The 17,305-nt window shown below is 42.9% G+C and overlaps 1 protein-coding gene across 4 annotated transcripts in view; it reads right to left on the bottom strand.

Moving 5' to 3' along the window:
• The window catches only part of FAM168A (family with sequence similarity 168 member A), an 812,985-nt gene that overhangs the window by 684,212 nt on the left and 111,468 nt on the right, over positions 1–17,305 (bottom strand). For all 4 annotated transcript variants that reach the window (XM_069640117.1, XM_069640118.1, XM_069640119.1 and 1 more), the window contains exon 2: positions 13,156–13,300. The gene's annotated coding sequence lies outside the window, so the exon portion shown is untranslated. The remainder of the gene's footprint in view (positions 1–13,155; positions 13,301–17,305) is intronic.

Raw genomic sequence — 17,305 nt, forward strand, 5'->3', positions numbered from 1 at the left:
ATAGTCTGCTGGCAGGGGCTCCCAAAGGCACCCACCAACAACCGGGTGGCAGCCTAACAAATGTGCTGGGTTGGAATGTCAATAGATGCCTGAAAGCAATGCCACTGCAGGTCTCCGACAGGAGTGGAAACGGGTCAGAACAAGTCGATTCATCCAAGTACATGAAGATCAGGATGTTGTGTTGGGTGCCTTGACCCACGTTTGAGCTATCATGCTGCAACATTTGGTGCTGTGGGCTTAGAAAATCCAAGATGGCCAAAAAGCCCACATGTGCACCAGAATCTAGGAGAACCACGCAGTTTGTGCACACTAAAATGGTTGCCTAACTTGCCACCCACCAGTGCCATGAGTGAAATGTGTGCCAAAGGAAAAACCGCACTTTAAAATCACCTTTTGTTTCTCTGAATGCCAGCTCAAAATGCCTATTTTCAAACATTGCAACACATCCAAAAATCTCACTGAACACCAGCGGACATCTGTCAGAATGAAGTATGTGTGCATACTAAATCTGGGAAGTTGAAGAGCCCCAAAACAATGGTCATAACAAGACTGGCTGAGCTCTGCAGGTCTGCAGCAGCCTAACTGAAACTGGATTTAAAACTACCAAAAATCGAAAATGTTTAAATTAACTGAGTGACCTACTTTTGAGTGTCACAGTTTGTCACTGTTGAAATGTCATAGTTTTGAACTTAGAATCAGCATTCTAGCTGCATATGTAAAAATTGTCTTGACTTAAACTGGGGAACAAAAAGTGACATTTTATCTGAAACCTGGCTTAATGAAACTGAATTCTGCCTGACATCTACCCCCACAGGAGTTAAAACCTGCTCAGCCACTCTTCCCCTTGCCAAAAGGAGTTGTCACCTCTCTGATTAGATTAGGGGTGGAGCAGCTACAGGGAGTTGAACAGAGGCCTGCCCTGGGCCCAGGCAGATGGTTTATTGGGGTGACCGTAAAACAGCTTCCTCTTGGCAGAAGCTGGGAGGGGCAGGGTCTCTGAGCTTGGCAGAAACTGGATAAACTGGTTTCTCCACCATGTGACCTGGGAAGACACACCCCTGTTGGCCAGAATATGATTTTAAGAAAGATGTATAACTCATGGTGCGGACTTGTCAAAATTATTTAAATGATACCATAATTCTTGTGATTTTTCTGTGCACGTTTTCAGATGCGTTGGGAATTTGTGTGATGTTCTGGGGCAAAACTCTGCTATTTATGTATACTACAGACTCTGTGTTTAAGCTAGAGACATGGGAGTTTACTGGAGTATGTATGGACAGGCCGGGTACATGTGTATAAATCTGGAGAAAAATCCGATGTTGCAAAACCCACTAAAAAGCACCAAATGTTGCCATTTCTGAATGCAAGCCCCCAGGAAGAGCAGAGTTTGAACAGGGTATACCTCATGTGATATGTGATGGGTGCATGTAATTTCAAACCACTGTATCTATGAAATATGTCTTTAGGTCAAATATTGATTGTGTGTAATTTGACAGGGGAGTGTCCTTTCTGCAACCCATTAAATGACATCGCTCTGACACTCCACTTCTTTTCCCCAATCAAGAGAGAAAGGAAAGCTTGACCAATGGGCAGTTGAGAGAGGGGCTGGCTAGTGATGCTGCACACACACCCACTTTCAAAAGACATAAAAAGAGCCACTGGAAGCTAGAGAGGACATTCAATTCCATTTGCTGCGGAGCATGCTGCCGGACCATACAACATTCAGAAGATACCAAATTCAACACTTAGACTTTAAAACTCCAAAGAACTTGATTCAGAACTCAAGGCAAGGGCCTAAACCCACAAACTGAGAACTCTTCTCAGTAGGCCTCAGCATCCAGCAAACCTAACAGCGGTAGCAGCATCCAGGAGCCGTGCAGATCAGCGCTGGATCCAGAGAAAGCTGTGCAGAAAGATCCAGAAGCAGTGCTGTACCCAGAGAAAGCAGAGCAGTATCCAGAACCAGAGGCCAGAGATCCAGAGTGACCCAGACCACTGTTAGCAGAACCAGAGAGCTGACCCAGATCACTGAAGTGCCGAGACCAGAACCGGAGTCCAGTCCAAAACCTGACCAGATCCGTGGCTAGGCCTATTTCTAAATATATTGCGAGTACCTAGCAGAACTGTGCAGAACCAATCACTTAGTTAAAATAATCTAATCCAAACTATTTTAATCTAAGTAGAACTGCCTCCTAACTGCCACCTGTCATTTGCAAAGCTGTCACCTGTCATTTTCTAGCTGCAAGCTGTAACCTGTCGCTTTGAACTTTTAAAATTTGAAATCCGAAAAACTACCTTTATTTAATCGTCCGTATCTCTGGAACCGTTTGGGCTAGGAACTTGGTTTAACTTTTCTCTGAAATCTTAGTATCTCAGCTTTTCAACGAGCCTAGAACCGACTTCCTACTCCTTATACTTTCTCCATAATCACGATTCTCGCACCCACGAATTTTGCCGCAATTTGGCCCGATTTCTTTACTTGTAAAAAGATAGCTGCTTTTGCCTGAACTACTAAATTTCGTTTGCTTCTTAAGAACCATCCCTAAATCATTGCTAGAGTGAGCCTGTACTAATATTAACTAGATACCACTCACCCTGAACCTCCTGAAGGGAATTAAAAGCATTTTCAGCATATTTCTCACTGCATTGTCACCATATTCAAAGCACTTGGGTCTGTGTTTCAAAACTCCTGTCTGTTGTATAAGCTGCTGGGGAGGAATTGAACTGAACTCTATTTGATTGCATTCCGAAGAACTGAGTCCCATTCTATTCATCTCCTTACATTGCATTAAGGGGGGGGGGGGGGGGGTGAATTGTCCAAGAAAGTGATTACATTGTCTTTTGCTGAAATCCTATCAAGTTATTTTCTGTACTGCATTTCATTCCACATTACATCCATTTGAAACCATAAAAGTATTGTTGCTATCTTATCCATCCTATAACCACTCATCATTGATTATAAAGAAGTGTGCTAGTGCCGGACTATCCATTATTGATTACTGCTCAGATTAAGTGTGATGTTCAATTATTAATTTATTATAAAGTGTGATATCTATATATATTGTTTAAATGATCAAATAAACCGTTTAAACTTGCAAGACAGAACTACTTCTTGGCTCAGTGGGGTCAGGGGAGTTCCAAGAGAGGGGTGTTATATAGGGGTAGTCATCCAGAACTCATGTACTGGACATAAAGATATATCAATAAGGGTTTCCATTCAGTATCCCAGACTAGGCATTGACTTAGCTGTAGTGCTGGATTGAATCCTCTTAAAGTTGGCAAATGCATCTTTTAGTATCGCAGGCAGCAGAAGAGATTTTCATGCAACCCCAAAGCAGAACAGTACCCGATGGGAAAAAACGTCTTCAAAATCCATAGGGTAAAAAGGCACAATTGTACAGGCACCAACATGGATACAGTTTCCGTGCATGGGGTGTTGCGTTCCTAATACAGAGTGACACTATGTAGGGTGTGGGCTACAGGCTGAGAGCGCCCATTGACTAGAACATCTGGCGCCGGAGCAACCTTTATACCAAACACTAAGTGAAACTGGGGAAAAGAACCAGAGATACTTTAGGAAGCAGCTTTAGAACGTCAGAAGACTTCCTGACCCCTTTTTTGATTTTCCCAAGATTGTACATAGTCTCAAATAAATCTCTTAATGAAAACCAAGGAGTTGCATCTCTTTTTTTAACCCACTTAGCTTCATGGTGGGGATGGACATTTAGCCACCATACACACAATTTACCTCATACAAACTTCTCTTTTTCCCCCTCATAGAAGGATTTGTTTTTCGCTTTACTCATTTTCATTGCCTCATCTATTTTTCGACTTTTGAACTCCAACGCATTTGCCCGTATCTACCTACGAATTTAGCAACCGCTCTCATTTTAGGGTGTCCCCTTTTGTTAACGTTAGAACCAGGTAGGTAGGTAGGTAGGTAGGTAGGTAGGTAGGTAGGTAGGTAGGAAGGAAGGAAGGAAGGAAGGAAGGAAGGAAGGAAGGAAGGAAGGAAGGAAGGAAGGAAGGAAGGAAGGAAGGAAGGAAGGAAGGAAGGAAGGAAGGAAGGAAGGAAGGAAGGAAGGAAGGAAGGAAGGAAGGAAGGAAGGAAGGAAGGAAGGAAGGAAGGAAGGAAGGAAGGAAGGAAGGAAGGAAGGAAGGAAGGAAGGAAGGAAGGAAGGAAGGAAGGAAGGAAGGAAGGAAGGAAGGAAGGAAGGAAGGAAGGAAGGAAGGAAGGAAGGAAGGATCGATCTAATGCATTCTGCATTTTTCTGTGGACACCAAGGAGCATTGTGCATTATACAGGAGTGATACAGTCTCAAATAAATCTAGATCTAGATTTTACACAGTACAGAACAGCTTTTTGCATCTTATTCGAATAAAACATGTTTTTCATAGCTTCACCCAAATGAAATGAAAATTAGGAAAAACAACTAAAATTATTCTACATACTGTATGTTTTATGAGCACTCGTATATTTGTAATCTGATCATTTACACGGTATCTTTCTTTATGATCTGTAGTCTTGGTAATACATTTCTGTATTTTGTCTTGCACATGAATTTTATGAATGTTACCATCCGATCCAAAATAAATGGGACTATGTTTATGGGGAATAAAAAAAGAGATTTCTAGAAAAATGCAGTGCTTGAAATTAAAAGGGACTACCATTTGAAGGTGGTAAGGACCTTGATCATGGATGTCTGTGCCAGTCCAGGGTGACCTTTTGTTGGAACCCTCATTGACAACATGCTGGGAGCAGGGAGGCGGGCGATTCATCAAGCCCCGTCTATATTATCTACAGTATGTTAGGCTGTCATGGAAATGGACCAGGATTAATGATTTATCACATGGATGAAAACCATGCTTCGGCAATCTGTTCATCAAAGATTCCTTAATTTATTCAAAAGTGATCAGCAATGAGAAGGCAAGTGCCATATGTTTTACTAAACAGCGCTGGCGCTAGGCCTTAGCCTCTTTCCTACAGAGAACCTATACTACATTGGATGTGTAATCCCTATAGTTACCCAAGATCGCCCCAGAAATTCCTGCTGTAGGTACGTAGTAAGTAGTTCTACCTAAAAAATAAATAGGATCACCTCTGGTGTCAAAGCTCTCTAGTGGCATCTGGCAGGACACAGAAAATATTCTGAAACCTTTATCATCACGCTTCGCATCTATTGGAACCAAAGTCCTCCAAACCTAGGTCATGAGATAACCAAGTAGACACCCGCACGAACCCCCGGTTAAGCAGGTGATACAACATCTCAAGCTGCAGCATTCTAAGGACTTTGCCAAGTTGGACGGACTCTGGCCCAAATCTTTCAAACAAACTTTGCATAAACGGGAACATGGAAGAAAACCACCTTAAACGAAGATTAACATTTAAGACCACTCATCATCAAGAACCTTGGGCCACTAGGCTTCCGCCTCCCCCTTTACACTGCTCACATAAGGACAAGCGCCCCTTTTACCGTCTGCCTTTGGTAACAGGCGCTTGTGTAAGCAGGAATGCTGGTAGATATTTGCTCCCAGCGCCAGCTTCCTTTCATCCTACTCCACCTAGCCCGTGCCAGCTGGCGGTTCATCTGCCTTAGGTGCTTCTCAAATCACCAAAATAAAATTAAAATGATCTAGTAACCAATGGGGGTGGAATTACCAGTACTACTCTAAGTCTTCAAAGACAAACAGGTCTTGACAGCTACAATGAGCCCTTCACATAAGAGACATACCAGCCCCTTTTATTCCCAAAAAAGAGGCAGATACTCTCAAGAATAAAAGAGGGAGTTAATGTGCTGCCAACAGGAAACTGCATGGAGCTTAGACGGTTACTCCCTGCACCCAACCAAACAGCTCCATTCATTATGTCTGAAAAAGTGACTCGTTAAGTGCCGCAGAACAGCTTTGTGATATTAATGCCCGTTCTGAAGAGGCAATGGTATTACAATATCATATCTACTTTAAAAAATAGTTTACTTTCCTAAAGAAATTGGAATTACTTTTTTCATGCCTAAAAAATAATTCGACTCCCAAAATCTCAACAGGAACCATGCTACAATATTTTCTCCACATACCTCTACCATTCAAACACCCTTTTGTAAGCCAACACAGAATATAGCTATTCAGGACATTGCTATCTAACGTCATCAACAGACTGCTGCAAACATTTTAAGCATATAATTTAGCAAAGATCCTGTCCACTATACTTAAGGTTCCAGGTCTTAAAATCGCAGCAAAAATGGCTGTGAATACAAAATATAGCGGCAAAAATGCTGTGGTTTTTTGCGCCACAATCACGGAAAGGATGCAGGGGACACCCCGGCAACCCTCAGACCCATCACACTGTTTAAGAGGAGCGGGGGACACCCCGGCAACCCTCAGACCCATCACACCATTTAAGAGGAGCGGGGGACACCCCGGCAACCCTCAGACCCATCACACCATTTAAGAGGAGCGGGGGACACCCCGGCAACCCTCAGACCCATCACACCATTTAAGAGGAGCGGGGGACACCTCCGCAACCCCCGCTCTGTTTAAATGGTATAATGGGGAACACCTTTACTGGGTCAAACCACAGCATTTTTGCCGCAATATTTTTTTACCGGCGACATTTTTGCCGCGATTTTATTACCCGATACCCTTGACTACCAGTACAAGGCAAGTATTACTTTTGAACTTTCCTAACATTAAGATCGTGAATGTTTAGTTTTACGTACCCGAGAGTAGAGACATTTAGAAACAAGAATCTTCTAATGCCGACGAGTTTGGCTTGATTGCAAAGGTACAGCATTCAGGAAGCCAGATAAAGCACAAAATATACTACAAAAAAGTCATAGACCATGAAAAGCAATCATAAGCTAGATCCACACTGATCTGATCTGCTCAGCTGCAGCAGCGTATGCAAGATGCAGCCTCACATGCTAAGTCGGAGCATTCTATGACCATTTATAGAACTTGTATGCCCCAGTATACCCGCCCTCAAAGCCACTATATGACATGTATAGCCGAAATTGCCAAGATACAAGCATCCATTCTTAGCTCCAGTCCAATACGGCTATGTGCAGCGATTCTATACCATGCATAACCGCATTTGTCACAGCGTATTCATCCATAGCCATCTCATGGCAGGTGTAGTCACCTTTTTGATTTATCATTTGTAAAGCGCTGAAGACAAAATCAGGCCTGCACGCATCAGACCGCTAACAAGAAGAAACAAACCGATAACAAAAAACCCAGCAGTCTAGATCAGAGAATGGCACTGCCAAAGAAATGGCACTGATGCTCAAACAAATAGATGGGTCTTGGAGGCACACTTAAAGCAGACCTTATGCCCAGTTGAACTTCATGATCCTAGGTACAGTCATCAAACACAAAATACAGCTTCATCCTATTCCAGGCAAAGGATTAAGCGGGTAGTGACAGTCTCGTATGCCCAGATCAAGCCATCTATTACCTCACAGGGAAGGTGCCATCTTATATATCCGGTTCTATGTTCAATGATCGCCCGTTTTAGTTTCGCTGCATTTTGAGACCTTGTTCCCCTCAGAGCTTCAGTTTTATTCCTGGATGTCTGATGGTCACTGTGTTCACTGGTTCCTCTAAGCCTTCTGCTGAAGTTTGTTTCAGTTCCGTCTAGTCCCTCTCACTGCAACCTTTACTCTGTCACCCGTTGAAGTTCTCAGTACCCTACCTGCTTTGGGGTATTTGTTATGCTGCAACTCTTCTCTCTATATAGCTCCAATCCTTTCAAGCTGTGAGACACCACCCGACTACAATGGTACCCTACTGTACCACTGCCTAGTAAACTATCCCGGTCTTCTTTCAGTACCAAACTACCTACAGTCTACGCATATCACATGAGCTTCGCTGTATGCCCCAGAAACATCACCATTAATGAATAACCAAAATGTGAATACTCTCAGTGTTAATCCCGATAAAACGTTTAATACTTGTAACCTTTATATTCCACTTGAAAACATGTGCAAGTCATAAAAGAATTAGACCTCGCATTTAATTCGGCTTTGATTTTTTCCTTTATCGGATTTCAATTTTTGTAGGTCTCAAATTCAAGCATTATGTTGAATCACCATCCGCAGATATTGTTTTCTTATGTTTCTGCATTTCATGTATTTAAATGGACACCTATTGCTGCACGGTGGTCCATTAATGGACCACCTTTCCTGGCATCTCCCTGGGGAGAGGGGAAGAGCGGGCACTAGGGACTTGCTGAATCCTAGGAAAGAGTCCTGCACTGTTGCTACCCAGGCCCTCAAAAGCCTACAGAAGGCTTCTGTGCATGGCGCGGTGTGGTCAAGGACTGCCTCTCCCAACCCAGCAGGCAGATGTACCAAGGCCACTAAACTGGTGATGCCCAAGAGGGAACGAGTGGGGGACTGTGAGAGAAAGGGCAAGAGGGAGGGAGGGCAGGTGGGTCATAGAAATCGCATCACAGAAGGCCCGTTTACTGAAGGGCAAGAGGGAGGCTGCCATGATTGGTTGAGTTTACTATCCATCACTCACATTATCAAGAGGAGTCGATTATCGAAATCTAACTAGTCGACTGCCCACATGGAGCACAAACTGAAGATGGAGCAGCCAATTGGTAACTGCAGACGGGTATGAATGCCTACGTACGTACGAGTGATCCAACTGGAAAATGATCCTGAACACGAAGCTAGCGATCAATAGACTTTTTAGGTTTAGAGCTCAACTGTGTACTTACTCTTGGAGTCATGCAAGTAAGGAGGGTCCTCTCTGGCTGCCAGGACTCCCTAAGGTGAAAACAGAATGAATCAGCCGCCAGAGAGGCCGGTCCCACAAGGAGAAAAACGCCATGAAGGGGTAAAATCCATTATCAGGATGGTGGTCTAGCTGAAGATCCGGAATGGCAATAATAAAAGTTCGATGTAGAATAAAGGCCAAGGAAAGTGAACAGGAACCATGGAGCAGTGTCGGAGGCCGATTGGATGGAAGAAGGCAGCGGTTCCCCAAGACTTGAGCTGCACGAAAGATCCCAGCAGGAAGGCAAAGAGGAGCAGAAGAAAAAAAGGAGGGACAGATCCATGGCGAGCAGAGCTCAGAGGAAACAGCAGCAGAGGATGAAGGTTAGCAGCGCTAGTAGGAACAAGCGCATCTGAAACAAGCGTTTACAATGTAACCAAGTTGCAACACGAAGGGCCTGCGTTGTTCTTTGTATCGGGAGGATAGATCATTGGCAATGTGCTCGCCTTGGAAGCAAGACGACACAGAGCAACACAGGTTCGACCCCCTGGTTCCTGCTTACAAACCTCTGGGTATTAAGCGCATTATAAATAACCAATATCATTTAGTGCCAGGTGCCTCCTTCCAATAGTACAATGCACGCTTCGTATGGTGGCCATCTTGGGTTTGCCGATGTAGTTCCTACAGCGCGGACGGCCATTGAGAGGTTGGCAAATTAATGCAGAGCATTCGGGAGGCCTTTGTTGTGACCCATGTGGCAAAAAAAGGACCAAAGCCGACGCTGAGATGTAACAAGACTCCTAATGCCAAGGGGAATAAGTCTTCAAAGAGAAGCTTACATTTCCAGAGGGATAACCCGTTTCCAGAGAATGCACACTGTAAAGGGTCCTGTATGCAGAGATAAAATGGTCCTCTGCTAAGGGGGCACGACATTGCAATGCTGCATCCAAAGTTAATGGTCGCGAATATGGGCAGCTTTAGTAGGTTCATAACCATCTGGCAGATGGCACTGGAACAAGAGTACTTGCTCTTCCAACACATTGTACCCAGCTCTGTGCAAAAGATTCCTCTCACAATCAAGCAGTTTGTGACCTTAAGACACATTTGTTTACTGCTTCTTTCTGAAGACCCCACGCCCCCACTTCCTCTTCCGGGATATGTTTCTACCACCCTCCTTTTCTCATCACCCTGTCAGGCCATTCTTTTAGTTTGATCGCCATATGCCTGCAATCGGTTTCCCAGGCCCCATAGGGTCCTATGGGTGATGTGGGTGCTTTACAAGAAACCATTAAAGTAATTAATCGGGTCATTACCCACTCAGCCTTCACTGCCAACATACTTTATACAACAATTTCTTTACCCCCCACCCCCATCATCTATAAGTGTGGCAAATCTCTTGGCACCACAACAGATTTCCCGTTCCAGTTACACACTCTCAACAGGTCAGTCTCCCTCCTTCAGTCAGCACACTGCCAAACCTGCCAAGCATGCAAACCCATGCACAAACTACTGTGCTGCCCTCAGTGTCTGCATTTTCCAGCCGATCATAAAATGCATGTTAGATATCTAAGAGGACACAGAGGACCACAGGTTCGAAACCCGGGTCCATGCTTAGAAACCTCTTCTCCATTACGTGAGTTAGAAAAAAAATTTTTTTTATATATATATATATATATATATATATATATATATATATATATATATATATATATAATAATCCTGGACCCCAAACTCCTGCCATACACAACCATGAACCCCCAAAATCCCTGTGCTCTTGCCAGATTGCCACCTGTTCAGTATTTTTGCTGAAGCTCCAATACATTTGCATCAAAACGTTGGAAGTTGCAATTGGGCTGCACCCAAAGGGGTTGCAATGGCCATGTGAAGTCAATGTGATTAATTCACTGGTCTACAAGGTTGCGCCACACAGGCTCAGTGGAGGCATCAGCAAGTATTAGGAGAAGCAAATCTGTGTTGTAGTTACAAACGAGAGCATAACCTCAGAAGCCATGTTGCAAGGACAAGTCGAGGGAGCACCCGTATTTTTGCCTCGACTCAAATGACATAAGACGCTTCACAATCGAAGACCATTTTTGGTGATTTCACGTGGACATGTAAAACCTAATCTCATTCATGATAAACCAGTCCATGGGGAAAAAAAAACAGACTGAGAATATTATCATCTTCTAGTGTAGTGTTTTAGAAAAACTCTAAATGCATGACAAGCAACGTTGTATATATTTGCATCTGCAAAGCAGCCTGAATACCTGATAAAATATACATTTGATTGAAATCTAGCACAGATATTGGACCAAGGAAAATGGATCTCATATATTGAGTGATAATTTGCTAAGCAGTGGGAATGTTTTTATTGATTGTGCTTCAATGACAGCATATTTTTTTTCTAATTATACCATTAGGAGAGTCTTCTTGAAGAACTCCAGAACGACTGACAATTTTTTTTTTTTTTATTATCAACATTTAAAAAAAAAAATAAAAATAAAAAAAAAAAAAGAGTCAGACCGGTTTGGTTCCAACCTGTGCCAAATAACAAAACCCTCCCAGATGTCATCATGCCAGATAACTGCCCCCTGAGAAAGGGGTGGCGCACCACAGGAGACAAATGCAAGTGAGAATGTAGAATGAACTCAATACAAGTCAACAGAAGAAGATATCAGAACTCTGGATGGCAGGATGTTGCGCCGAAGGGAAACGCCACCAAATGATGCCCAGAGCGCTCTCAAACTAATAGTCCAGCTAGACAAGAGCCGCACACCACAGCTAGACGACGTGTGGGCACATGGGGGTGCCACTTCTAGGCCTGGATGCAAACCCAGAAGGGGAGTACACATTTCATGAATGAGATGTAAAGCTCCTGGTAATTTGGGAGGATGAGAAATCTCCACACCTCAATATAATCAAAAATGTAAAAGAAATTATTGAAGGCGGAACCCATCTATTCATCTTGATATGCCCTTTAATAAATGACAACCCTTCATAAAACTGTATTCAAAGGCAAATTACATATTTCGTGAATAAAAGATTATTCTGTAAATTGAGCAGGTCATGATCTAGCCATATTTTACTGAATGATATGTTCTAGAGTTACTGGTTCTACTTTTTTCACAGCAAATTTGCAGGGGAAGCTGAAGAAATAGTTATGGGGAGGCGTATTGTGGGTGCAGAGGAGTTGGTGTCTGTACATTACAAATAAAACTCTAGCACTGCCGAGCTTCCATTCCTTGGTCATGCACAAGAGCCGCTTTTCATTGACAATACTACACCTGCCACACCACAGAATTAGACATGCATGTAGAGCAAGACCTAGTAACATTGTATCTCTTTCAGCCAGGTTGTTTGTAGCCCCCCCCCCTAAAAAAAACTGGATTGAAATACCACAGAATTCAGGACATATTACATCTCAAACGGCTTAAATATGACACCATAACACATCATTAGGGCACAAGTGGTTGCACTTAACAGAATGCTCTGATATAGAAAGGTCCCTTACTCCCAGTATACAACTTACTTCCAAGGGTGGTTGGGCCCCGGAAGCGCTGTAGTACGTCGCTTCCTCGGCACGGCCTTACCGGGAATTGGGGAGCGCTGTGCAACATCCAGTTACTACTTCTTTGCTTGAAAATGTGGGTAAAGCAGCTTGCTATTGAAAGTCAGGACAGGCCTTCGCTGCTCACCTGCCCCAGGCAAATAATCCAGGGCAGAAAATCAATAATACTGCAGCAGCGCGAGAGTGCTCAATTGTGAGGTTGAAAGTGCCTTGGCGAGAATGTATTATTCTCCCCCACAATGCTGAAAGAAACGTTTTCATCACACCACCAAAAAATGGGGGTATGTTCATGCAAATGATGATACAAAAGAACTGCATCTGCCATTTGCAGAGGAGGAATATTGACAACATGCATGTGCATCCGGCGTGTACGACATGGCATGCCAACAAGATGGAAAAGGACGGCCTGTGCGAAACCTGTACTTCCCCGATGCCAACTTCCAGTTACACATTCTTAACAAAAAAGGTACATTAAAAGACAAAACCTCTTTTTACAAGAGAGTTTTGAATGCTTCATAAATATACATGAATTGTGAAATTTAGCATTTTTTTTATTTTGTTTAAACAAATGTTTTATTGGGTTGTGAAATATTTATTTATCCAACATGCTGGTTTCATTTTTTATTTGAATATTCATGTTTTGATGTATATAGAATTTTTTAATTGAAATAGAAGTGAAAAATGTAAATCCTGTATGTAATTTAAGGTTGAATTGATTCAACCAAATAATAAAAAAAAAAAAAATATATATATATATATATATATATATATATATATACACACACACACACACAAATACTTCCACATTGTACAACACAATCAAATCAGAAACATTTTAAAGTAGAGGACAATTACGGGATTCTTACCTCTTTGGCAAACTGCTTTCCCCTCTTGGTGGGTGCAGCGGGTGATTTTCAAACAGACAGTCTGGTGGGCACAGGAGATGCAGAGGATGGCGTGCAGAACTTCGGCTGCAATCTACTGCCACAGGAGCCAGTTCACAATGTGATCCTGTGGGTGTGTAAGGAATAAAAACATTTACTCTGGGCGGTTTATGTCACGTGTAGATAATGAACAACATTATAATGATGTTTTATTTATTTAGCGCCTTAACCCAAAGCGCTTTACAGAGCACATATTTACATACAATATCACCCAACTGAAATTGGTACTTATTTATCGACCTCGGAAGGATGAAAGGCTGGGTTGGCTTTGTCGGGATTCGAACCTGCGACCAACAGATCACGCTCAGATCACAGCAGCGAGCGCTCAACCCGCTGAGCTATCAATGAGCGGCATCATCATTTCAGATCACAAGACTAGATTACTACAGAGCTAGGGCAGCTGGTAAGAGAAGGCTGGTGGCAGCCAAATAGGATACAAGTACCAGAAATGCGCGACCGAGAGGTTTAGATGTGGCAGTGCACAGGGGCGAATGGAGAGCAGAGGCGGCTGGTGCCCAGAGGGCTGAAGAGGGGAGAAAAAAATACAAGGCCGCTCGATGGCGGTCTTGAGAGGTTGGGGGGTGCCCATAGGGGTGAAGAAAGGGAGGAGACGAGGTACAGTTTATGGAGTTGGAAGTACATTCATTTAGCATTGAGATGTGCCAAAGTAAGAAAAAGGTGAAGACAGCAAGAGTTTGAAAGTGCTGATTGACATGAAAAAGGGGCCATAAGACAAAATCAGGAGAGTGTGAAGCAACTTTCATAATGGGGGTGAGGCGGGGGGGGGGGGGGGAGGTTCACGAAAGGAGCGCAGTTGGCCGGATTTAGAAGAGTTGGAAAGCAGTGAAGGGGAGATGAAGCCAAACGAGCATCAACAGGAGAAGTTTGTGAATTATGGTCAGGAGTGTGGGAGGGAGTGGGAGAAAGTCAAGAAAAGGGCACAGAAAGGAACCTCCATGCAGAGAAAGAGGAACTTGCCCAGGCTGTGGACCAGGAAATAGTTATCAGGGAAGAGTTTGAGGAATTCAAGAGTTGAAGGGGAAACTAAAATGGCTAGACTAGAGAATGGGGAGGAGAGAATAAGCAGGGTCTCGGTTTTAGAGGATAGATCACGAGTGGAAGGCAAGCACATGGATAATTGGCCGCACTACTACCGCCAGCATCTCCTCGCATATAAGACTGCTACGCTGGAAAACCAAAGAAGGGGTTTGGGAATGCCTAATACCCGCAAAGGAAAATCTAGGCAGATTACAGGTTCCCCTAAAGCCAGCAACAAGGAATCTAGGGGAGGACCTGGAGTTAACCCAGAAGTTAGAAACGTTTCGGCCATGGTTCAAGTCGGGGAGGGGAATCCATTTGGGGCCTGCCTAAGGAGAAGCCACTGAGAAGCAATCATTTGTGCTAGGCGTTTAAGGGGAACATTTAGCTATACCAAACCATTCAGTTGTTTCCAACACATTGGTCGAGTTCTATTCCTACCCAGTTTATTATTTTGCCTTTACCTTGTATATAGGTTTACTAATAACCACTTCAAACTTAATTTTGCGAGTTTCTTGTGGCAGGACACACAGGTAGAGGGAAATCCTTTTCCTTGCCCGCCCAACATTCTTCCAGCCCCTTTAATCAGTCCTCCTCAGAGTTCATCAAAATTCAGAAAGAACATGTAGCCACTCAACTCATTACACATACCTCAAATAGTAACACAAGCTTGAGTTTCAAAGTTTAAGAATGCTTTACTCAAAATACGTAAACAGTCATTGGTCTGTTTTCCCCCCACATCAAACTGAAGTATGGCTCACATAAGCACCTGGTACAAATACTATATAATAATAGGCCAGATGTATGTTTGTCCAATGCAGTCATGCGCAGTAGACACTGCTCGCTTTGCCCATCGACACCACTAGAGGGAGCTGTTGCCTTAGGATATATAGTGGTAATGCGTTAATGAAAACCTACTGTACAAGATTACATTAAGATATATATACACACCAAATCATATATTAACATTCTGCACATTTCTAGCTTTACGCTTTTTGACCCATGTACACAAGCTTTCACACTAGTAATACAATAATTTCACAAAGGTAAAACAATTTGTGACAGGAAAACTTTGGCAAATCAGCAAAAAAGTATTTTCATTCTTTCGGACTCCTTAAAATCACAAGAAGCCTGTTTGACTGCTTTGCAAAGAGATATGACACAACTCAAAAGGTTGGCAGAGGGAACCCATTTGAGCGAAAGGTGTGAGGCAGGAGCACGGATGAATCTCGCGTCACGGTAAAAAGTCGCGACATATGAGCGATGGGAAGCCACAGAACCACATTCACGTGCTTGTAGCTTGTAGCCTAAATGAAGGACTAAACGGTCCAGAATCAAATAAACAAGAGTAGGCCGTAAAATAGGTCCGTTATTGAGGTCTGCAATACCCTCCACTGTTTAAGCACAACTTGTATAGTACACTCTTATTCTAATGTACTAAATAGCACCCGAACATTCCAAACTGCTGTGTGTGAAGCTTTCGCTTCCATGTTAGAAACTTCATCGATTTTACTTTGAGACCGAATATTGTTGAATTACTTGCCAAAATATTTAAATCACGACCAATTGAGTAACCGTATATTATATTTTCTGTATTATTTTACAATTACCCACATCTCCCCCAGGCAACAGTAGAAATAGTCTCCACGAAATGTGGGACTAGCCAATACCAGCATGGCCTTGTGAGAAGCAGTGGCAAAAAAACAAAATATTTAACAAGTTTATTATTATTTCTTTTCTTTTTTTTTAAATTGCTTGGCGAGTTGTTTTATTTAACACATTCAGAAACGTTCATGCAGCTGTGGTCTTTTAGAGTACACTCAGATCTCGGTTTTTTGGAGTGGGCTAGAAAATGGCAACGTGGGTGTACTAGGGGTAGCTTGAAAAAAAAAAACCTGCGACCAGTGCAGCGCATCAGTGGAGCGCAAAGGGCATTCCACAATCCACTCTTACACCCGGAGCGGGACCACAACATAAAGTCAAAGAAAATTACATATTGCCCAATCGAAGTACCTGGATTGCCCCATACCAGTGAGTCAGGGTGTGGACAGCAATACAATGTGAAATGCACGCATTCTGGGCATGGAGAAGTTCCGCCCCAAACAGGGAAAATATAGCAGGCACACCAAATGACACCAAAGTCTTCCTAGTGTTATATAGATGTGTAAACGTACGAATTTGCAGCTTTTTAAACCATTACACATTTGGGTTAATCTTTTGGAGATCTTTTTGTTACAGGGGAAGTTCAGTGAAAAATATTATTGTCTCAAAAGACTGGCCATAATAAAATATATATTTAAAAAATATTTGTTAAGAAAGTTCCTATGAAACATTTTGAGCAAGTGAGGCTCAGTCAAAAATGTCAAGCACTAGGAGGCATCCATTTTGTGAAATGAATGAACCTCCTGTGCTTATGTTAAGCTCTGCTTTCACTGCAATAATGAAGCAAAATCCCCCTACTGGGAGCTTTTGCGTATTACAGCCAGAGAGCAGACAGAGAATGCAGTCAAGCTCCTTCCTGCTTCGTGCTGCTGGTGAGCGTTTCGTTTTTCTGCTTAATTTTTTCCTGCTTTCCCGGGGTCCGCTGAGCACGGGGAGCCCAGGAAACTTAAAGCGAAGGTTCAGGCAATTATAAATGTGCTGTATTCATGATTGCCGTGGCTTTCTTTTTACGTCTCCCTGGAAACCCCAGTCTCGGGGGAGCCCAGCAGAGCTCCAGATAAGACCTGGAGAATTGTACACTCTATATTTTGAAGTTGGAGTAAAATGATTTTAAAGAAAAGTTATCATTTGAATTGTGTGAAATTCAGTCTTTTTAGTGCTCAGTTTCAGCCTCTAGTGGAGAGTTTGGAAAAATATTTTTCTTTTTAAATAAGTGTGTGCATTTTCCGTGTTGAATTTACTTTGTTCTTCATACAGTCTGGATTATTTCAAACGCCAATTTATTTGTGAACTACTCGTTGCATTTGCCAGATTCCACGTGAAAATGTCTTATTTGCTTTGCAGACCCTTTTAGATTTGATGTTCACATTTT

The sequence above is a fragment of the Ambystoma mexicanum genome, chromosome 7q, assembly GCF_040938575.1.
Source record: "Ambystoma mexicanum isolate Mex_15411 chromosome 7q, UKY_AmexF1_1, whole genome shotgun sequence".
Taxonomy (NCBI): Eukaryota; Metazoa; Chordata; class Amphibia; order Caudata; family Ambystomatidae; genus Ambystoma; species Ambystoma mexicanum.